At 34.1% G+C, this 25,569-nt stretch overlaps 1 protein-coding gene across 3 annotated transcripts in view; it reads right to left on the bottom strand.

The window, feature by feature from the left end:
* The window catches only part of FSTL5 (follistatin like 5), a 663,363-nt gene that overhangs the window by 422,839 nt on the left and 214,955 nt on the right, over window positions 1-25,569 (bottom strand). The window lies entirely within an intron of this gene.

Here is a 25,569-nt window from a genome sequence, read left to right as displayed (position 1 = left end):
ACATCTGAAAGAATTTACAAAAAATGTGGAACTAATGAGCCCTTTAGTGAGGTTGCAGGATATGTGGATTATAAAAGCCAATCATTTACCTACACAATAGCAATGAACAAGTAGAGTTTGAAATTAAAATCACAATGTAAGTTACATTAGTACCCCAAAAATGAAACACTTAGGATCACTACAAAACTCTGATAAACAAATCAAAGAACTAAATAAATAAAGAGATAGTATGTTCATGGATAGGAAGACTCAGTATGTCAGTTTTTCACAACATGATCCATAGGTTCAATACAATACCAATTAAAGTTCTAGGAAGTTATTTTGTGAATACTAACTGATTCAAAGTTTATATGAAGAGGCAAAACCCAGAGTATGGACAGCACAATATTTACAGGATTGACCCTACTTGATGCCGAGACTTATCAGTTAAGCTTAAGTAATAAAGACATGTGGTATTGGTAAAGAAAATTCAAGTAGGTCAATGGAAGAGACTAGAGAGTTCAGGAAGAGATCTACCTAAGTATAATCAGCTGATCTTTGACAAAGGAACAAAGACAATACAATGGTGGAAAAAATGTGTGAGTTTTTTTGATTGTTTGGTTGGTTGCTTTGGTTTGGTTTGGTTTCTTTCTTCCTTTCTTTTTTCCTTTTCTTTTTTTTTTAAACAAATGGAGGTGGAACAAGTGAACATTCACATGCAAAATAAAAATGAATCTGGACACAGACCTTCCACCCTTCACAAAAATTAATTAAAAATTGATTATGGCTTACAAATATAAATGTAAGATGTAAAGCTATGAAAGCCTTAGAAGATAACAGAGGAGAAAACCCAGATGATCCTGGGGATAGCAACGAACTTTGCTACAACCCCAAAGCCATGATCCATGAAAGAAATAATTTAAGAGGCTAAATTTCATCAAAATTAAAAACTTCAGTTCTGCAAAAAAGACAATATCAAGAGAATGAGTAGGCAAGCTGTAGACTGGAAGAGAATGTTTACAAAAAACACATCTCATGGAGAATTGTTATCTAAAATATATACAGAATTATTCCAAAACTTGATAATAAGAGAACAACAACCTGACTAAAAAGTGGGCCAATTACTTTAACAACCAACTCACCAAAGAAGATATACACATGGAAAATAAGCATATGAAAAGATGCTCACATCATATGTCATCAGCAAAATGCAAAATTAAACAAGATACCACTACGCTCCTATTAGGAAGGCCAAAATCCAGAATCCTGACAAAAACCAATGTTTGCAAAGATGTGCAGCAACGGAAACTCTCATTTACTATTGGAGGGGATGATAAGTGGTGCAGCCACTCTGGAAATCAATTTGTCATTTTCTTACAGATTTAAACATACTTTTACCATACAGTCCAGCAACTGTGCTCACTGGCATCTACCCAAAGAAGTTGAAAAGTTATGCTCACAAAAACCTTATGAACAAATATTTATAGCAGTTTTATTTACAATTGCCAAACCTTGAAAGCAGCCAGGATATCTTTCTGTAGGTGAATGGATAAATGCACTGTGGCACATCCAGAAACAGAGTACTATTTGGTGCTCTAAAGAAATGAGCTATCAAGCCATAAAGAAATAAAAATAAATTTTAAATGCATATTAGGAAGTAAAAGAAGCAAATCTGAAAACTCTACATACTGTATGGATCTAACTCCCTGACATTCTGGAAAAGGCAATATTATGGAGACAGAAAAAAAGATTAATGGTTGCCAGGGATTGGTAGGGGAAAGAACAGGTAGAGCACGGAGGATTTTTCGGACAACAAAACTCTTATATATGATACTGCAATGGTGGATACATGTTATTATGCATTTATTAAATATCTATAAAGTGTAGAACACTGAGGGTGGATTCTAAATTTATGGATTCTAGGTGATAGTGATATGTTACTGTAGGTTCATAGATGGTAACAAATGTCCCACTCTGGTACAGGATAGTGATAGTGGGGAGACTGTCCAGGTGTGGGGTCAGGGGGAACATGGGCACTCTCTGTACTATCAGCTCCATTTTACTGTGAAGCTAAAACTGCTCTCAAAATAGTTGTTAAGAATTCTTCAACTCCCCATTGATGCTGTCAGTAAAAATTTATTTGTAACTTAATAGAATCAAGGACACCAGGTTGAACAAAACCCACTCGCTTAAGAAGTCAGTAAGAAAACACTCTTTAAGTGCCTAACAACTTATCAATAATTTATTTTGTTGTATTAAGTATATATAAATTATGTCCTTTATCCATTTCATTTTTCAATGTCACATTAACTCTGTCATCATTATGAGTCCTAAAATTGGTCTCATGCAGATGTTTGTTAAGTCATTTAAAATTTGAATAAAGATAAAAACTTCCCTTGATGTTTACTGTAATGAATAGAGAAAACAAAGATAACCCTTTGGGATCATGACATGTTTTGGGATAACTAATATCAGGTTTAATAATGATAGACTGTGTTAGCATTTTATTGAAATTAAATTGTATAAGAAACCTATTATTAATAATTGAGGTTAACGGAGTTAAAGGTTCATTTATGGGTCAAAACAAGTGCTGGTATAAACTAAAGGAGATATTAAGCTCCCTGAGGTCAGAGATGAGAGCTTCACAAGTCCAAGATTCTTCCTGAAGTTAACTGACGATGTTGCCAGTAAAACAGGAGACTCCCAAAGGTTAATAGAGTTTTTTCATGATGCATTATTCTTTGTTCTGTATCGTAAGTTTTATCCTCACCTCTGTGAACATTTTCTGTCAGATTTGTCCGGTATTGATAAGAGATAATTTTACATATTTCAAAATGCCCTCCACATTTTTGTGTGTGTGAAATTATGCTAAAGGCTCAGAATTTTAGAAATTCTTTTGAGCATCTGATTGTTTAAATATATGTAAGCAGCTCTTGTCAGGACTAATTCTGTCTCCTTTAGAAAGAATATGGTGTAAACCACAATGAAAAGATGGAAGGAGAGAATGCTCAGTTTGAGACTTACAGGCAAGAATTTTAACTCAAACTGCATACTTATTAGATGAGGAACTTAGGACAAGATTTGACCTCCATGATTCTCTCAGTCTGCCTCTCTCCCGTTCTACACTGGTAGGAATATTTTGAAGATTAGAAGAGGTAGCAGATAAGAAATGCCAAGACAAGAGATCCACACTGTGTGTCCACTATCAGGTTTACAATCTTCCTTCCTTTCTATGTTTCTTAAGCAATTTCTCTGCACAGTAAAGTAAAATTTAATATAAAAGGGAGTTCACCTTCTACCGGAAGTAAAAGCATAGAAACAAGTTTAAACAACAGAATTCATATATTTGTTTCACTTCAACATAGAAAATGCCATTCTAATTGGGCTTTCATTAAAGTGAGACATCTTTTATCTAAAATCTACTACTTCAGGAATGAGATCTATCTACAAACAAAATGGATTTTAAATAAAAGTATTATTTTTAAGATCTTCAGATAACACTGCATTTCTCCAAACCTATTTTTTTCCACTTAAATAAAAAATCTCTAGAGACTTCATTATGCTACCACTGCCTTAGGTCCTTATCAACTTTATAGCCTGTACTAACCAAATGTAAGACAAATGTGTGACAAGAAAATCTGAAAGTATTAAAATGTTAACAAAAGTCTTCCTCCGTATCTCTCTTGAGCTTACTAAGCACTTTTTTTAATTGAAAGAGAAGTGGTATATTATGAAAACTACATACTAAATAACCACTCAACAAAAACAATAGTGAAAAGACATGCCCTGCCTTTCTGTATCTAGTTAGTTACAAAGTTGCATGTAGACACTAAAATTCGGATTATATCCCTTTTTGATTTTAAGCTACCTCTAACCTTAAGAGATGCTGTGATAAATGGAAACTATAGAATTTTGATTTACATTTAATAGGTGAATTTATGATAGAGGGTAGTTATCATTTTCAGAGACAGTATAAGACAGAGGTGACTTTATCTCAGTTAAATGAATACTCCTACTACTGATTTTTTAAAATCTTCAACTGATCTTTGTCATATTTTAAGATCCTAACAATGTAGCCCAAATTCAATTTCTGCAATTGAAAACTGAGAAAATTCAGGAGAAAATTTTAGGTGAATTATTCAGGTGATAGTATTTATAGCTCATCTCAATTTTAAATATTTGAATAATTTCTATGACTGAAGAAGAGCGATCGGTGCAAACGATATAAATAACCAGTAGAGGGACATTTTTGATTGACAGCTATTCCCCAAAATGTTCAAAGTAAACGGCAGTTATTATCAACAAAATTATTGAATGTAATAACTTGAAGGATGTAGTGTAGTCTAAAATCAATGCATTTAGACACACACAAGAATGATTTCTATACAATTTGCCATTTAAATTGTCATGAGGTAGAAAAATAAAAGTGGGGATAAATCATATTTGATTCATATAAATTGGAGGATGAGTAAAAGTAAACAAGGGAAGACACATGAGCCATTTCTTTCTTCAATACATTTGTGTGAGTGTGTGTGTGTGTGTGTGTGTGTGTGTGGTATAACTGAGTTTTGGGAATCTAACTGCATTTTGTTCTCTGCAGACAAATCCTGCAGAAGAGTATATACAACAACAAAACAAGGAAAGAAAAATTTTAAAATATCACTGCATTTCTACTATTTTTGTTTCTTTCCTCCTTTTTATTTAAAATTCTGTATGTGTGTGTGCGCACGTGCCCACTCATGTGTTTTCCTTTTGACTACAACACTTAGTTTAGATTAGTTAGGTAATCACAACTACGGTCACAAGATTCTACTATCCTAACAACATGAAAGGTATCAGAGGAATGATACAGAGAGCTACTAAAGACTTTAGAAGAACATAACTGCTTAGCCAGAAGACTTATTTAGTTCCTGTTTTTATTTCTTTTAATAAACAATTATTTCTAAAACACATATTACATACCAGCTCTTGGACTGGACATTGTTTAAGTAACTGGTGATACTACAAAAGTCTGTGCTTTGAGAAATTAGTACCTAATTTGGGGAAAGAAACAATTAAATGAAGTTTTATAATTCATATTGGCAGATAGCTGATCAAAATAAGTTTATATTAGAAGAAATTTTTATTTTAATAAACAGGAGGCATTAAGATAAATAATTCCCCTATGCTTTAATCACATTTAGGTAAAACAGGGCCAGTACTTCAAAAGGTATGAATAGACAGCAACCAATGACTCCATCTCCATACATTGTTACCGTTATCTATATCCAAAAGTCACCATTAATAATAATTAATGTATCATAAAACTCCGTGTATTCTGAAAGGCCCACCATCTTTGTAAGTATATTCTAGTGTTATATGCTTCATTTAGAAAAAAAAAAAAAAAGAGCACACTGTTTTAGGATATGCACATACTAAATTTCATGGACACACATCACAAATATTTGTATAGCAATTCAAGAATCACTGGGTTGTCAATATAACAATCCTAATGTAAGCTATCCTGTACAAAATGATTGCAGCCCTGATGGGAACTTTAGTGTTTGAGCATATTTTTCAAGCTCGGTCAACGTAACCTTTAAAATAAGTAAATTCATGACTACTTACATTTTAGTGGTTTGGTAATTTACAAGTAATGCAATATTTAATGGTTCTGGAGAAAGTTTGTAGCAAATTTTCAAATCCCAAATCCCATAACAGCATTAGCAGGTAAGGCTGAGAGTCACTTAACCTAAATTAATGTTGCATGTTTTCAAGGGTATCAGAAAGCTATTTAAGTCCAGATAAATTAAATTAAGCATTCAGACCTCTGACCAAGAAAAAAAAAAAAAGCAACAGCAGAAAGAACAACAAAAAACAATGCTACTTTATCCATTGTTGCCAAGCTTGTTTTTAAAAAAAGCTGTGGGAACATTGTTTGATCAATTATGATTTCTTCCGTGAATTAGTGTTTTCTTCTATTTCTGGAGTTGTCTGTTATATCTGTCTATCATCTATCTATCTATCTATCTATCTATCTATCTATCTATCTATCTACCTATCTATCTATTCATCTATCATCTATTCATCCACCTTATCTATACTACTGGGTCTTCTTACTTTCCCAATTTTAAATGCTTCTCAGACTTTTTCATCTTTTGCTATACTGTTCTTAATAGTACCTATAGAATGTTTTTAAAATTTTCAGATTCATTTCTCTTAATATTTTCTATGCTTTATTCCAACATTTTCTACTGTAATACATATATAAGCAAAATTGATGAGAAACCTCATTTATTGATCAAATATGCACTCATATTCAGTTGTCAATCTTTCAATTTAATTCACTTTCTCCTTAAGACTAGTCTTCATAAGACTGATTAACCACAGTTAATCTTCCACAGAAAAATGTTCAGTAGGGGCCATGCATAGAACAATTCATTCATTTTACAAGTGAAGACATCTAAGTCCAGAAAGGATAATGCCTTGTCGAGGTATCAAGACTCACCCTGACCTTGAGTACTAATAAACTTGAATGGTCAAGTTTATTTTTTTGTCTTTTCCCCCGTTAACCCATTAACTTCACCAAACTTTACCTGAAAGTTGTCCCAGTGTCTACTCTAGTAAAACAAATAATATCATGTGGCTGTAAGAGACTGTGACATTCATCAGACCTGTTTCTTTTTGTTCCATGCATACACCAAGCTTCATTTCCCAGTCTCCCTTTAAATGAGGTACAGTGAAGTGACTGAGGCTGTCCTTGTGATATAGCAGAGTAATATGTGCCACTTTCAGTTTGGCTCATTAGTACCTCCCAGGAGAGATCTTCATTCTTTCTCCATTCATTGGCTAAATGGAGAGAACTTACAAAACCTGATATAGATCAGGATTCTAAGATGGAAGAAGCCTGGGTCTGAATTACAACATGAAGCAGAGCCCATCCAAACCTGGAAAGCACATAGTGGACTTCAAGAGGTACAAGAAATAACATTTTTGGGTGCCTGGGTGGCTCAGTTGGTTAAGCATCCAACTCTTGATTTTAACTCAGGTCATGATCTCATGGTTTGTGAGCCCTGTGTGGCATTCCATGCTGACAGCACAGAACCTGCTTGGGATTCTCTCTCTCCTCTCTGCCACTCCCCTGAACTAACTCTCTCTCTCTCTCAATAAGTAAATAAACTTAAAAAATGACATTTTATTGTGTTATAACACAACTGATTTAATAATTGTTGTTACAGAAAAATAGCGTGCTTGAGTAATAACCTGTATTGATGACACAAATAGGTTACTCTGGATTTCTGCTTTTGGTGATTTTTAGGACAGGGTTTTATCAGAACTTTCACTGAAGTCTACATTAATGCAAATACTGTCAGGATGCCCAGGTGGCTCAGTCAGTTAAACATCCAATTTCAGTTCAGTTCATGATCTTGCGGTCCATGAGTTTAAGCTCTGCGTCCGGCTCTGTGCTGACAGCTCAGAGATTGGAGCCAGTGTCAGATTCTGTGTCTCCCCCTCTCTCCCCGTCCCTACCCTGCCCATGCTCTGTCTCTCTCCCTCTCTCTTTCTCTCAAAAAATAAATAAACATTAAAAATTTTAATGCAGGGGTGCCTGGGTGGCTCAGTCAATTAGATGTCTGACTTTGGCTCAGGTCATGATCTCATAGTTTGTGGGTTTGAGCCCTGCATTGGGCTCTATGCTGACAGCTCAGAGCCTCGAGCCTGCTTCAGATTTGGTCTCCCTCTCTGTCCGTTCCCCTCCCGCCCCCACCGCCAACTCTCACATACTCTCTTTCTCTCAAAAGTAAATAAACATTTGAAAAAAATTTTTAAATGTATTACGTCTGCTTTTTTTTATTCAAGTACAGCAGATATTCTAATGGATAAAGGGTGACAGAAATGTAATATATACTTGAATTTTAGTAATTAATTTTTATGCCTTAGGCAGACAAATTAAGTAGTCATGATTTGATTCTGTCACTGCTTCATTGTATGACTCTAGCCAAGCAATAATGCACAAAATATCTAGTTAGTTCCATTAAATCTTTTTGGCTCGACATGCTCAGTAGCTTTGCTATCCCTTTGTTTTGTCTATACAAAAAGAATGATTCAAATAGAATACTAAGTATATATACATATTTCTCTGTAGATCTGTTTAGTTTTCTATATATTTCAACTACTATATCTTTTATTAAAAATACAATAGGAGGAAAGAAACTTGTAAGACATAAATACTGTGAAGTAATTACTAATTTTATGACTTTAAGTGAATTGATTTATGATTCATTATTTCCTTCATGAAATAAATAACTCAGGATTTCTTTATGAGTCATCTATGTATACAGCATATTATCTTTTTTTAATCTTTTCACAAAACAGTTCACAAAGAGAATTGTTCCTGAGTTACAATAGATACTCTTATTTGGATTTCTGATACTGGTTTAGTAGCAATTAAGAATTTATAGATGTGATTACAACATGTGTGATTTTTTAGGCTTTTTATTAAGTTTCAAGAGAAAGATAGAGAGTGTGTGCACAGAGGAGGTTCAGAGACAGAAGGAGAGAGAGACAATCTCAAGCAGGCTCCATGTCGTCAGTGTGGAGCTGGATGGGGTCTCAAACTCACTAGCCATGAGATCGTGACCAGAGCCTAAATTGAGTCAGACACTCAACCAACTGAGCTACCCAGGCACCCCAAAATTGTTTAAATGACTTTTTATGTTTATAACTATGAAGAATGAAAAGATATTTAATATTTGTAATCCACAATTAGATAGCAATTTAAATATCCTAGATTTCAAAAGCTTTAAAGAGCAATTTATGGACATTCACCACATAGAGAAGGTCTGAATACTCTTCTTTAATATTGGTTTTGTTGAAAGGTGGAAAATTCTATCTTATTATAATCCATTGGAGTCATTTGGATATGATTTGAAGAAATTCAGGATGATGGTAATTCATGTTATCCTTGAACATCCTGAGGAAGCATGAAATAAATATGTTTTAAGAGTATTCTGATAACCTTATTGGAAATGTAAGTCAATTCACTTATATGTAAATAAGTTGTTTCAGCTCTTGTTCCTGATGTGCATTTTGTAGTCCAGCTAGTTGAAAATTACAATAGAAACTTGGGAGTTAAGAATATACATTATCTTTTAACAGAGGTTTTCTCTAATAGACTTTCCATGAATACTATTGCCTGTTTCCTAAAGCTATAATTTTTTTTTAATAAAAGGAAATTTAAAAAAATTTAGGGGCGCCTGGGTGGTTCAGTCACTTAGGCATCAGACTCTGGCTCAGGTCATGATCTCTCAGTACATGGGTTTGATCCCCACATCTGGCTCTGTGCTGACAGCTCAGAGCCTGCAGCCTGCTTCAGAGTCTGTGTCTATCTCTGTCCCTACCCTGCTCATGCACTCTCTCTCTCTCTCTCTTAAAGATAAGTAAACATTAAAACATTTATTTAAAAGAAATGTTAGTTGTTTACTTCTCTTATAACAAATATATATGGATTATAATCTCATCTCATAATTTTGAAAAACATTACTAGGTAATAACGTCAGTGCAATAGCACAGACACTGAAGGGGATATTCCAACTGTCTGATATGGTTGTGAGTCATGTAAGATTTACAAAGTAACACATCTCTTTTTTTAGCCCTCTTTGTTCTCTGGGTCAGTAAGTGGAAATGAATCCATCTATATAACATATTTATAATCAGTTCCAATAAACTCTGTTAAGGCATAAACGCAAGGAAGTTCACATGCCACAATTTACCTGATTGGTACTTAATGGATACACTTTATTAAGCTATGGGTTGAAGTTTAGATATAAGATGATGTCAAATATCACAAATTCAAGATTTAATAAGCTTTATTATAAATCCTATTTCTGTATTAATTAACTGTGTAAAAAATTATCTTAAGAATAATACATTCTCTTATGTCTGAGAATATTTTGCATCAAGTGAGGAAAAACATGTGCAAATGCTTTGAAACCAGTAACATGATTTATAAAAACCAGCTATTCAAAGCTATGGACTCATATTAGAAGAAATATTAATATTCACCTGTGTACTTCTGTCTTTTTCTATCTCTCCCTTGTTGTTGAACAGTAAGATTATATGCTGTGTTTTTAACTGGAAAACAACGACTAACAAAGTAGGACAACTGATCATGCTGAATTCATAGATAATCTAGCTGCTGCTGCCTGACCTTCCTCCCCTACAATCTGACATTATTGCCCATTCAAAATAGTAGGGCTTCCTAATTGCTTTAATCAGTTTGATTTTTCTTTTAATGTTTATGTAATTTGGAGAGTGAGAGAGACAGAGAGCAGAGCAGAAGCAGGGGAAGGGCAGGAAGAGAGGGAAACATAGAACCCGAAACAGGCTCCAGGCACGGAGCTGTCAGCACAGAGCCTGAAATGGGGCTCGAACTCACAACCTGTGAGATCATGACCTGAGTCAAAGTGGGACGTTCAACTGACTGAGCCACCCAGGCGCCCTAAATTTGATTTTTTAACTTCATTCACTAGGATTCTATTGCTATTTGTAGCCTTAGTTGTCAATTCTTCCTTTACATTATACTTTTATTGGTCCAGTTTTCAAAAATAAAACAGGAACAAAAGTTCTTAAGTTTAACAATTTGTTATTCTTCTCAGTTCATATTCCTTACTACAGAACATCACCAGAGTTTCTTCTTTGCCACAAAGATTTTAATCCTAGCTGTCTCTAAATATATAAACCTTGTAGAAGTTTATATGTTTAAATATATATTGAACATATCTATGTACGTATACTTCGCAGATTTTCAAATTTGTAAAATTAACCCCAAATCACCTCCCAGTATTTCATATAAACTTTTAGTAATTCCCATATCACACTGTAAGTTTATTTTACTAACTTTTACACAAGTGAAATGCCATTAATTATCTATAGAAAATTAAAATACTTTGAAAATTATGATTTTGAGGCCTATTATTCTAGTAATTTAAATTAGCAGCAAAGAAGAATATAGTAAGTAGAAATTCTTCAGGTTTTCTTTTGAAAAATATCTCGGGACTTGGACAATATTTTATAGCAATATTTTATGCTTTACTTAAATTTTAATTAGAAGTGTTACTCAAATCTTTAAGTACATATTATAAAAAATATTTGCCACAATGTTGTATTCTGATGCTGTAAATATTCATATCTGCCTCTTGTAATAAACAAAGAGAAACTACTTTTTGCATGATATGTCTGGGTTTTCCCACCATAGCTAAAATTTCTGTTTTAACACTTAGTCATACAGTAAAAAAGATAGATGTAATCCCTATACAGCCATTTACCATCTGGTTAAACAAATACACTTAAAGATACTTCTGCAATTGTGATCAAGTGACAGCAGATCGAGGAGCAGACAGAGCTTGGACTCTGAAATGATGATTGTACAGCTGTAGTTGGCATCATTAGAGACCAATAAAATCTTTATGTTCCGTTTGGATGGCAAGGACCTTTATCAAAGAGAAGCTCAAATGGCTAAATAACAAAGAAATGATCCATTTAGCAGTTGTTTTAAATTTAAGACAGATAATGGAACTTCTAAGTCATAATTAGCTTTTAACATTGGAAAGATTGTTTTCAAGTTCTATATTCCATTTTGATATTTTAAACTTGTCATCTTACTATAATTCTTTGATTATGGTTTTGCTTTGTTTTTCTAGTGCCATCAATGTAAGCTAAAGCCATCACATAATCCTTAACAGCTAAACCCCTGAAATTATCAGAATGCTTTCATACTATTTTCAATTAAATAGTACAACAGAGAAAAACAAAAACACCAAATGTCTTTTGTCTAGTTAAAAAATATAAGCAGATAGCAGATATGCACTTTTGTTTTCTTATCAGGTAATTCAAAACTGTTTTTGAACTTTGGATATTTATTGGGTTCTCTGCTAACAAGATAATTCCTGAAAAGCTATATGAAGTGTATTAAAACAGAACAAATGAGCACAGCATACTTCTACTGATTTACAATATCAGCAGTAACCCTTTAGAAATCACACTTTAGAATTTCCAGTGCTCTAAATTAACATCGTCAATTTTTATTAATTGCTATTTTTTTTGTCTTTTTCTAAAGATTCAATAATTTTGGTGCCTAAATATTTTAATGATGTTCCATACTGGAGGGTAAAACCAACTTTTTACCTTTTTACTTCTGCAAACTTAGTATTAGTCAGGCTTACCTAGGAAGTGCCTGCAAGAGCTTAAATTGTACCCATTGTAGAAAAACAGGTGTTTCTTCCATAGACTATACTATAAACTTATTGGATTTAGAGGCTAGTATATAGATCTCAGTTTTAGAATTTTACATAAAGAGATTTTAACCATTCCTCTAACTGAATATTATGTCCATAGATATGGAAAGTTAAGTCTGAGATGAGTTTGGATAGAGTTACATGGTAAGAGGTAGAGCATAGAATAATGTCAAGCCTCCCTGACTCCCAGTTCCAATTTCTCTCCATTACACTATAAAACTATTAGCCTCGACTTTAGCAAAATCAGAATTTTTCTGAGTTCATATTCACATCATTACTAGACCACTATCAGTTTCCATTTTAGCGTAGTATTTGAACAACTCAAAAAAAAAAAAACCTCTCTGGGTCATTTTTATGTGTCTGGTGTGGACAAGGGTACATATACATTTTCAAACCATATTCATGTAGACACACATGCACACACACATTAATTTATGTAGCGCATATTTATACTATATCCTATGTGGGAAAGGACGCTTCTATAAGACAGGAAATTATTTTCTTCAAGAATGTGCACATTACTGAATAAAGCTCTGCTGGCTATATTAGTACTAGCCAAAAGTAAATCAATGCTTAGACAAATCAATCATAATGATAGCTTGCATGTACACGGTACTTACTATATGACAAGCACTATGATTTGTGAGTTACATTCTTATAGAGTCTTCAACCAGCACAACAATTCTGTGGGGCAGGTATTGTAATTATCTCCATTTTGCAGAAAAGAAAATCCAGACTTGAATGTTCGGTTAACTTGCCCAAGATCTCACAACTAATAAGTAGCAGAAGCACAGCCACCAGGCGTAATCTGACTCCAGTGTTCTTTATTTTAACCACTTAGCTGCACTAATTCCATTATTAATATTTCAATATTGTGTTAGAAATGTCCTTTATTCTGTATGAATCAGAAAAAAAATCTATTGGTACAGTTCTTTCTACCTTTCAAAGACATATTAATTAAAAAAACTATTATGTGTAGTATTTTTTTAATGTTTTATTTGTTTTTGAGAAAGAGAGAGAGAGAGACAGTGTGAGAAGGGGAAGGTCAGAGAGAGAGGGAGACACAGAATTTGAAGACAGTCTCTAGGCTCTGAGCTAGCTGTCAGCACAGAGCCCGACACAGGTCTCAAACCCACTAATCATGAGACCATGACCTGAGCTGAAGTCGGCCATCCAACCGACTGAGCCACCCAGGTGCCCCTATATGTAGTATTTTTTATTTGGAACCAGCTTTTCACTGAGACATAGGATTCACATTTAATTGAGGAGTTCAATTAAGTTGCCGGGCTTTCCATACTGTTAGTAAGTAGCAGGGAGAGAAATTGAACCCAGTCTTCCGATTTTCAGTCCAGAGTTATTTTAAGTAGGGAAATATGAAGCTGAATTCGTTCAGTTGTTTTGATTTTTTTTAAGTGCCTGAGACTCCACCCACAGCAATTGTAACTGTGATGCTATAATGATACATCAGAGCAGAAATATAGCAAGAAGCAAAATAATGAAATAATAAAAGTATTTATTTTAACTTACTTTAGAGTGCACTTAACTTTATGCCAGCCACTGTGATAAAGGGGCTTATACATTATGGTGTTTAATCCTCAATACAGACTACTAGGATTATTTTTACATCTCAATATTATCTCAATATTATTTTTTGCATGTCTTAATCATTGACCAGAGGACCACTGGCTTCTAATGGTGGGATTCACAACGAGTATTCTGCAATCCAGAGCTTGCATTTTCTGGTGAGGAACAAACAAAAATACGGAGGAGTATATCTGCTGCTTTCTTTCCTGTATTATTTTCCCTTAGATATCTGAACATATTGCACTTTTCACTGACACAGAACGGCCCCTGAATCACAAAAAAGTAATATTTTCCCCCTTCACCTATATGGATATGGAAATATACAGTTGATACATAGGAGCAGGTTGTATCTAGATAATTAATCATTAAGTATAAGTTTAGCCTTAATTTATTTTTCTTTGTTGTCATGACATCTGTATTCCATAATAATGCTAAACTTTGAAAAATTCTACCAATAAAAATATAGGCATCTTTTGACATCTTCACTGTTTTGCTACTGAAACTGTTTTATTCCTTAATTGATAGTAAAAATGATAGATTACAATTTAGACTGAAATATACAAAATTTTCTTTTAGGTAAAATGGTAAATATTAGCAATTTCATATGTTTTGAACTGATAATACTATCTTATATCCTAAAATATACATGCTAACCTTGGTTATAAGGTCATATTTTCCTAATGGGCTTCCACCAATCTATCAATGCTTTATGAAAATTTAATTTAAATGCTAGAGGGAGGTCTCCCACGCCACCACACATGCACCCAAATAAGTTTTAAAGCAGCTTACTTCAGCTGGGAAAGTTCATATCTTTGATTTGGTTGTATATCATACTAAGAATTGGTTTTCATTTCTCAATAAATATTAATATTACAGACAATGGAGTTTGCATCTAATAATGCTTGCAGCTGGATAAGCTGATAAAACATGAAAATTTTAATATCTTAAACCCGAAAATATATTAAACTAATTAGGTAATCAGGCATTTACACAATTCCTTAAGAAGAATTTTTATGAAATAGTATTATTGGAGGAATAAATTATATATTTCATTCAATTTATTTGCAATAGGTAATTGGAAGAATAGTAAGTATATACACAATATATTTTGCAATGGTAAATATATATATTTTAAAGTAATTTTTTTTAATGTATCCATTAGGTAACTAAAGTTTGTAAGTTCTTTGTGGCAAGATTCTTTCAACATTATAGGGAGAACCTGTTATTGTTGTTGTTTTTAAGTCTATTTATTTAACTTGGGGAAGGGGAGCAGAGAGAGAGAGAGAGAGAATCCCAGGCAGGCTCTGCATTGTCAACACAGAGTTCAATGTGGGGCTCAGTTCCACAAATCATGTATCATGAACTGAGCTGAAACCAAGAGTTGGACGCTTAACTTACTGGGCCACCGGGTGCCTCTGTCTTTTAATTAGTAGGCTAATACTTGGAAAAGTTTATGTTTACATAAAAATTGCATAGTGCAGAGAGTTCCTTCTACTCACTAACTCTTACATTTTCTTCTATTATTAACATCTCGCCTTGCTTTGATGAATTTCTTACAATTAATGAACTGATAGTGATACTTTACTAAGTAAAATCTATCCTTTACACTTAGGTTCACTTTTTGTGTTGTACATTCTATGAGTTTTGGTAAGGGCATAGTGCAATCATCAGTACATTATTGTAGTAAATAGGTATACAATATATTGTATATTGAATAATATTGTACAGGGCTCTAAAAATTTCCTAGGTTTCACCCATTCATTCCTTCTTTCATTTCTAAAATACATGACAAACACTAATTTTTTACTTTCTCAGTAGCTTTGCCTTTTCCAGAATGTGATATGGTTGGAATCATGCAGTGTGTAGATTTTTCACTTAACAATATACAATTAAAGTTCTTTTATGCCTTTTTGTTGCTTGATAGCTCATTACTTTTTATCGTATTTATGTATATGTGTAGATCATATTATATATTAATATTTTCAACATTATGATATAAGTGTAAAAATAAATATATAANATATATTACATTCATGTTTATGTTATATATATATATATATATATATATGGTACAGATATGGTACTCTCTCCATGAGCCCATTAAAAGACATCTTTATTGCTTCCACTTTGGGCCAATTAAAAATAAAGCATCTATAAATATTTGTGTGCAGCATCATTTTTTTTGGACTTAAGTGTTCAAATCAAGTAGATAGATACCTAGAAACATAGTGCTAGGTCATATGGTAAGAACACGTTTATTTTTGTCAGTAACTGCCAAACTGTCAACTATTTGGGATCAGAGAGTTTGAAATTTTGAAACATTGGCTATTATAACAGTAGGGAAGACTTCTGACTATTCTACATTAATGTTTTCTTTGTTTTTTAAATGTTTTATTTATTTCTGAGAGAGAGAGAGAGACAGCGTGAGCAAAGGAGGGTCAGAGAAAGAGGGGGACACAGAATGAGAAACGGGTTCCAGGCTCTGAGCTAGTCATCAACACAGAGCCCGCCATGGGGCTCGAACCCACGAATGGTGATATCATGACCTGAACCAAAGTCGGATGCTTAATCGACTGAGCCACTCAGGCACCCCTAATGGTTTTAAAACATTAACCACAAGTATGCTCTCTTGCCTTTTAAAGTCAGATACTAGTTCTCAGGAAATTTTCAACAATTTTAAGAAAGTGTTTAAATTTTGAATATTCAGAGTGCTAATTTATGCTTGCCAGCCATAAATCAGATCTATGGTATCTGCACAGATAGCCAAAGTAAATAATTCAATCTCCTTATATTCAGATTGCATGAAAGTATAATTCGGTCTTGATTTTTAATTACTACAAGCTCTCAGGTGTAATGTGTAATTCTTTTTTTTTTTTTTTTTTAACAACCAGAATGCAGAAGTCACTTAATGGCAGCAAACAAATTGAAGGCTTCCATTTTAGGTCAAATTCAGGTTTTTGCCAAGTCTTTTAGAAACAAACCATCATTTATTATTGTCAGTTTAAGGTTTTATTACTTATTTTGACCATTCTAATAGGTGTATATTAGTATCAAATTGTTATATACATTTGCAATTTCCAAATGAAAAATGATATTGAGCATCTTTTCTCACACTAAGTGCCATCTGTTCATCTTCTTTACTGAGGTGTCCATCACTGCTCAATCTCTATCCCCTTTCTTCAGCTAGCAACTCTACAGTTTTCTTTTAGGAAGATACTCTTGCTCCATTCTATATCCTCTTGGATGGAGTAATTCCATCTTTAATATTTGAAGCAAGCCTGTTATAGAGAGTGAGGTGGTAGGCAAGGAATTAGGGATAGCATGTGACCTACCTGTGTCAACCGTGAGATTCTCATTTGAATTTGTATGAAGGAGAAACTGTCTTTCCTTCATACAGGAAACCAGGAAAGACTAGGCCACAGGGTGTTGCAGACATGTGGAGACATGTCTACTTACTGTCTCTCAGGTAGAGCTGAGGTAGAGGCAGACAGAGGCGGGACATGGACAAGGGCACACTAGGATTTCTTAGAACCCCTGTGTGCAGCTATACTCTACTCTTACAATTTTAAGTTAAGTTTGAAATTTTGAAGCAACAATTTTAATTGTATATACCACTAATTTCTCTACTACTTGCCCAATCCAATTCACCGGATTTTTCTGTCAAGTCTCAAAGCTGTTAACAGATACATTCAAACAACGGTGTCATTGAAAGGCCTAAAATTCTCTGCCAGTCACAGTAGAGCTTCTATTAATCCAGTTATTCTTACTATTAATCCAGTTATTCAAGCTAGCACTTATCTTTTGAACATCGGTTATGTATCAGATATTGTGCTAGGGTTTGAGGACACAATGATGAAAAAATTTTTAAAAAAATCTCTGACTTCACGGAATGTCATTCTGGCGTGTGTGTGGGTGGGGGGAACCAAAAAATATACAATATATACTGACAAGTAAATAAACCAAAGACACAAATCCTGTTTTCAGAGTAGCTAGACTTTTGTGAAAAGAAAAAAAAAAATTGCCCATAAGACATCCCACATTTAAAAAACATATTAACAAGGAAGCCTGGGTGGGTCAGTCAGTTAAGCGTTGGACTCTTGGTTTTGGCTCAGCTCATGATATCGGTTCATGAATTGGAGCCTTGTGTTGGGGCTCCACGCTGTTAACACAGAGCCTCCTTGGGATTCTCTCTCTCTCTCTCTCTCTCTCTGTCTTTCTCTCTTTATCTCTGCCCCTCCCCTACTCTCACGCTCTCTCTCTCAAAACAAATAACTAAGCTTAAAAACAAAACAAAACATGTTAGCAGTCTATCACCAAAGTTCTGAACCCAGGACTGCAAAAGTGAGGCTGTGGAGTGAGCTTAGAAAACCTCAGCTTTAAAGAGTAACTGAACATGGGCGCCTGGGTGGCTCAGTCGGTTGAGCCTCCGACTTCAGCTCAGGTCATGATCTTGCGGTTCGTGGGTTCAAGGGGTTCAAGCCCCACATTGGGCTCTGTGCTGACAGCCAGCTCAGAGCCTGGAGACTGCTTCAGATTCAGTGTCTCCCTCTCTCCCTGACCCTCCCCAGCTTGCACTGTCTCTGTCTCTCTCTCTCAAAAATAAATAAAACATTAAAAAAATAAAATAATAAAATAAAGAGTAGCTGAACAAGCATGTCATGGTGATGACAGAAGACACATTTGGAGAGTCATAGCACAAAGCCACATTATAAATGAAGCACGAAGTATGGCAAGAACAACCAGAAAAGTGACTAATAATGGATTCTCAAGAAGAACAGAAAATCCTTAATAAGAATAGCAAGAGGTGGATGCTGAGTTGTTGCTGAAGGTGTCTGTCTACACATTGACACATAAGAAGATGCAAGCATTTAAAACAGTAGAACTGGGGTATTTGGCTATCTGTGCTTAGTTAGCACAATTCTCAGTTGTAAAGAGATTATAGGAAAGGTTAAATATGGTTGATGTGATGTGTGTTATTTAACTCTTTAGTCATTTATTGGTAGTCTGTAACTGTTTTCCTAAACCACCTTTATTGTTATTATTAAAGACATCTGAGGAGACATCTTTGAATATTTGTTCATTCATTCTTTCATTCATTCATCACATATTTACTGAGTGGCTACCTCAATTCTAGACGTGGCATAGATGATCCAAAAGAAATACGTTGTCCCTGCCCTCACTGATTTACATTTTAGTAGAAGAGCCTGCCAAAAATCAGAAGATATAAATTGATCGTAATGTTTCCGGCATTGTTTCAAATGTGTACTTAGGGTTTTGTATTTTAAAAATTTAAGTCTGTCTCTCTCTTTGAAAACTAAACATTAAAAAAATTAAGTACAGAATACTTAATGTGTTTTGAAGAAAATATCAAAAACTTATCTTTTAAAGGGCATCCTGTGAGGAGGTGATTTATGAGAGCTGAATGAAGCAAGGGAATGAACCATGTACAGATCTGAGGATAACATTACCAGTAGTGCAAAAACAGGAAATGTAAATGTCCTTAGGTGGGAATGAGCTTGCTGTGTTTTAGGATCAATGAAAACAGGCATGAAGGCTGAAATGAGCAAGCAGTTAGGGAGAGTTACAAAAGAGGATGGGCATTAATATGGGTATCAATTAGATCACATGAAACCCTTCTAGATTGTGGCTAAGACACTGCATTTTATTTGGGGTATCAAAATGCATTTGGGGTGTTTTAAGAGAGAGAGCAACATAATTTTGTCTTTTATAAATTTCATTCTGATTTTTTTTTTTTAACGTCTTATTTATTTCTGAGAGAGAGAGCACGAACAGGGGAGGGTCAGAGAGAGAGACAAAAAATCCAAAAGAGGCTCCAGGCTCTGAGCTAGCTGTTAGTACAGAGCCTGACGCGAGGCTTGAACCCACATCCGTGAGATCATGACCTGAGCGGAAGTCGGTTGCTTAACCGACTAAGCCACCCAGGTGCTCCAATTCCGATCTTTGAAATGGATATGTAGTTAGAAAAATAAACTAGAGTTTACATAAATTAAACCCCACTAAAATGAGTATATATGTGGAACGTTTTCTTTAATTTTTTTTTTTAATTTTTGAGAAAGAGACAGACTGCGAGTGGGGTAGAGTTGGAGAGAGAGAGGGAGACACAGAATCTGAAGCTGGCTCCAAGCTCTGAGCAGTCAGCATAGAGCCCAGCGCGAGGTTCAAACTCAAGAAATGTGAGATCATGACCTGAGCCAAAGTCAGATGCCTAACCAACTGAGCACCCGGGAACATTTTCAATCTTATCTTTGCTTTCTTTACCTAATATCCTCTCTTTACATGTATTCTGATAAATTTAATTGTTCTCGTCTTTTAAAATATTTACCAACTTAATATTGTTATCAATTATAAATTACATATAACAGTATTTTACCTAGTTTTTAATAAGTTTAATGAAGATTATACCTCACTAAAAGACACTCTTTAAAATCAACTTAATATGTAAAATCATATGATATCTAATCTGATAAGTAAGCAATTATTCAAGTTCACTAAGAGAAGTTTGAAAATCCCACAGACATGTTTTGTGTGTTAATAAGCCTTAACCAAATTCTTTTTCTCTGTTTGCTACAGTAGTAGAGAGATTTTTTTTTAATAAAAAATATTTAAAAGGTAGGCAAGGGAACATACATGCATTTAAATAATAAATAAAAGTAGTAAGGCTAAATTTAAATGAAGCAGTGATTCTTTTTTTTCTTCATCTTCAATGAATTTGTGTCTTATCAAAGTGAGGATGAAAGAATTAATGTATAGAGCCTTTCTTTTTAAAGTAATATCCAAAAGAATACATTGTGTGAATATAGTTAATCCTTGCTACTCTCATACTGGCTATCTTATGTTTTGCCAGCTTGCCCACCAATATTAAGATTTTGGTTACTGCTTTTAGATGTTTAATAGTAAGGTCTAATTAATCAGCAGTCAGGCTACTCACCTAGTGAGAGTTGACAGTACACTATATTAAACACCTTTTCAGGTTTTTTATTGTGATGGCTTCAATAGGTGTTATTCCTACAGGATATCAAATCCCAAGCTCTAACATTTTTTTTTCATGTAGTTCATTCATTTTTTTCCTTTTGATCAGGTTATTAAGTCTTCTATAACTTTCTCTTCTCATTTTATGTGCCATCCCTTTTAACACATTTCAAAAGATACTATTGATGTGACTGCCCCAAGTGTTCTATTCAACTATAATTTTCATTTCCTTTTGGCATAAAGAGATAATTTACCAAAAAAACTCCCTTTTCTCGACCCCTCAAAAACCATTAAGCCTTTGTTCCATAAAAATAATAAAAATGAGAGACCCTTTTTTCCATTCATTTCCTAAAGTATTATTACACGAAACCACCCTTTCATTTATTTTTTTCTTTACTCTTACTTCATTTTAGGTATAATGTATTAAAACATCCTTGTTATAACTATATTAGATCTTTAGTAAAATATGTTTTTTTAACAACCATTGTCACATATCATGAATATTAGGTATAATGCCTCAATATTTTTTTAATTCTTATCAAAAGCCAGATAGCTCAATTATTTAAGAAAAATTTAATGTTTATTTATTTTTGAGATAGAGGGGAGGAGGCACATAGAGAAAGGGAGATGCAGAATCAGAATCAGGCTCCATTCAGTCTCTGAGCTGCCAGCACAGCGCCGATGCAGGGCATGAATCAACGAACTCCAAGATCATGACCTGAGCCGAAGTCTTACGCTTAACCAACTGAGCCATCCAGGCACCCCCAGATAGTTCAATTATTCAAGTCACATTGGACTTCCCCCTAAAATCACACAACCATGGGGCTGTGTGTGTGGGTAGCAATAGGCAATAATTCTCTCTTGGGAAATAGCATTTAGATTTTCTCAGAGTATATTTAGTTTTTTTTTTCTCCAAAAGCATAGGTGCATAGCTCAATCACTAATTAACTGAAATTCAGGCACTGCATGTTCTTGGCCACCCAAACCCTTACAGAGTTAGTCTGGGACCTTCATTTATCTTCCAAGTAAGTCTTCAGTCCTTGCTTCAATCAAGTAAAGACAGTAGAAGGTGAAAGACAATTTTATCACAATGATAGAAACACTATTAATAGATAAACTTAAGATCCAAAGTTTTGGAGAAAAAAGACAAGAAAAAGAAAAATATCCTTGTATATCCTTGAATATCCTAACATGCATTAGGAAAGTCTTATAGGAAAAAAAGAATGCTCATTTTTTATTGCCTCAAATTCTAAAACTTTTAGGAATAAATTTTCTCAACTCTCATTATGATTTCCAGACCTGTTAACTTAGATTCACAAGCAGACAAAATTCTGATGAATTCTTTCAGTTTTAACCTCATAGACCTTGGCAGTTAAGTATCAATCTTAGCGTGAAATTACAGTTGCACAACATGAATGTGATGATTTTTTCCTTAATACCGTTAAGTAGTCCAAAGGGGATCATTCTTAAAATGGCTCACAATTTAATTTATTCAAGTACTTTAGGACAATTAGAAATAGGAAGTTCATTTTCTCAAAATTCAACCCAATATTAACCAGTGCTGAGTGCTAATTATTTAAAAATATATCATTTTTCTTTTCTCAGAATAACATAATTTGTTATTAAAACATTACATTAGTTTAAATAGTTTTGCAAAGCAATAATAATAGAATTTATATAAAATACCTTTTTTTTAAGGGCTAAGGGAATATTTGGTATTCAGCAGAAACTCAGACCAATAAAGGATGACTAAGTGTTATTATTAGGAAACCAAAAACCACCAAAAAAAAAAACCCTTCACAAAATACTCACATATTTTTAGTCCATAAAAAAAGAAGTAATAATGGTTTGAGTATTAATATGACTATTAATATACTTTTTCATGTAATTTGATATTTATATTGAAAATCACTGTATCCTCAGCAGGTCAAATATTGAGGCACATCAGTATACTCAAATGACACTCTTTAAAAAGTCATTGTTTTATCATTATAATATGTGGGAAAATGAAGATTAAATTTAATGTAAATTTTATAGTTGCATATAAATATGGATATGTGTACATATCTATATTTTAATTTGTATTTATTTATTTATTGAGAGAGAGAGCACAAACAGGAGGGGCAGAGAGACAGAGAGAGAGAATCCCAATCAGGCTCCATGCTCAGTGCAGAGCCTGATTTGTCATCTCATCAACTGTAAGATTGCTTGAGCTGAAATCAAGAGTCAGATGCTTAACTGACTGGCTTAACCCAGATGTCCCCCTGTATTTCATTTTTAAATTTCTACATGAATTACTTCATTCCTGTCTAATATGAATTTATGACACCTATCACAATAATAAGCAGTTAGATGACATTGTACTTTAACAAAACTGATATATAAAAATTCACTTTATAATAAAGTAGACTAGGAAAACATCATTTTGATAAGTAACTTTCATTTTATAGCAGATGTTCTTTCATAATATAGCTCCTTTAAAATAAAAAAGTGCTTAATTTATATATAATTAATATAGACAATTTTGGTAGACAATAAGATATATCTGCAATGAAACTTCATGTGTAAGTGTAAGGAAGTTCATGTGAAAGGAACTTAGTCAGAAATAACTGAATGCTGTGTGTTTACCATTCTGTGATCAAGAAAGAGATCCTTAAATGGCCTCTTTTTAAAATACAAGTATAAAGCAAACAAACCACATTTATTTTGAAAGGAGATTATGATCAAAATTTGTGAATATGCACTGCTTAGATAATGACAACAACAACAACAACAAAACATATTTTCTGTTTATGTGAAGACTCTGGGGATGCACAGGTAGCTAAGACTGAAGACTATAAGCTTTGCCACTGATATTCAAAACAATGGAGGATGATGGATTGGACTAGTAGAGTCATTGTTGAGATTGATGGACTGTAGAGAACACTGAGCATCCAAAGCACAACCAAACACATGAGAAGGGAATGGACCAGTTTGTGAGAGAGGTTTTCTTTATTGAGCCAGAATGTGGCTGAGCCTGGGGGCTTCCAGGGAACCTGCCTTTGAACAGTATTTTAACCTATGATATTGGCATCTGAATGCTGAAATTAGAGCCCAACATGTGCCAACCTGAGATAGGTTCAAAGGGTCAAAAGTTCCAAACTCCTGAGTCAGTATAAATGATAATAGATTTTGTGATAGAAGAATGGGGAAAAAGACTTGTGTGTCCTGAGGAAAAGACATATGTAAGTGCCCTAAGAAAATAACAAGCCAGCCCAGTCAAATGCTCTGAATGATCACTGAAACCGTTACTAATAACTATCTTTTCCTTCTTCAGTCCTACTTGGCAGTAGTAAGATGCCATTATCCAGTAGGAAAAATGACAGAAGCAGAATGACAAAAACAAAGGGATTCAGGTTAAATACTTTGGGAAAGGAAGATAAAATTTTGAAACATCTAAAGGCTCTAGCTCAAATTGATCCATTCACTTTCATTTGACTGGAAATGAAGTTGGAATAGAGGCTGTTTTTGTGCATTTCACAGTTGCATCCTTCTGAGCTTTTCTTAAGAAACAGAGTCAGGAGATTGGGTCATAAACGGGGTTGATGCCTAGGCCTCCTCCAACACTCACAGTATTATAACTTTTTTTTTTTCTTCTAGACAAAACAAATCCTTTCAAGTCTCAGAGAACAGTGGAGTCCTTTGGAGGGGGAGACAAAGAGGATTGGGGAGGCCGGAGGGGGACAAGAGCATTTACCTTTGAGTAACAGACCATTTTCTGTAGCTGCATGTAAATTTTCTAAATATTTAGAATTACCTGGAGTCAAATATAGTAACTTCTGCTCCCTATTGCTTGTAGTATAATGTCTGGATGTCTAATCAAGATTTTATTTATTTATTTATTTATTTATTTATTTNGTTAGAGAGAAAGGGCATGGCCTAATATTTCTTCCATATACTTATTGATATGTTGAAGTGAAACTCACTTTCACGCAGGCTGCTTTGTGTAGATGTAGAAGCAGCACTGACAAATTTATGCGGGAGTCGGTGTGCGTGTTTACTATGAAATTAATGAACAAAGCTGTTGCTATGTTGTATACTAGCTATATCTGAGCTATAGAGATTGTGCCAATGTGTCATGTAAATGTTTCCACTTGTTAAAATTTTTAAAGGCCAAAACATGTGCTGTATTATTCAAGCATATTTTTTCCTAGGATTTGAAAGTAATTTTGACATAAATTTAATTAAACCCCCAAATCCTACTCTTATGTTTTGTAGACTGTCATCACATCTAAATGCCATAGTTATTATTCTGAATACTGGAAAACACATCCCGTACCAACTTACATGTTCGTTTATATTTCACTAAAAGTGCAGCTGATGTGGGCCTATTAGTATTTTCAAGTGAAACTTAAACAATAACCACTTTGTCTTTTTATGTGTGTATTAATCTACACACATGTCTGTTTTTAAAATAAGTAAATGTGAGGATACACAAAATAAATTATGGGTTTTGATAAGGCATAAAACTATCTTTTCTTAATGTTTTATTTATTTCTGAGAGAAAGACAGCGTGAGCAGGGGAGGGTCAGAGAGAGAGGTGACACAGAACCCAAAGCAGGACTCCAGACTCTGACCTAGCTGTCAGCACAGAGCCCGATGCGGGGCTCAAACCCACAGACTGTAACATCATGACCTGAGCCAAAGTCGGACGCTTAGTGGACTGAGCCACCCAGGTACCCCACGTAAAATTATCTCAAAG

This window comes from Crocuta crocuta, unplaced genomic scaffold (assembly GCF_008692635.1).
Source record: "Crocuta crocuta isolate KB4526 unplaced genomic scaffold, BGI_CrCroc_1.0 scaffold346, whole genome shotgun sequence".
NCBI lineage: Eukaryota > Metazoa > Chordata > Mammalia > Carnivora > Hyaenidae > Crocuta > Crocuta crocuta.
This window is presented reverse-complemented; position numbering and strand designations above follow the sequence as displayed.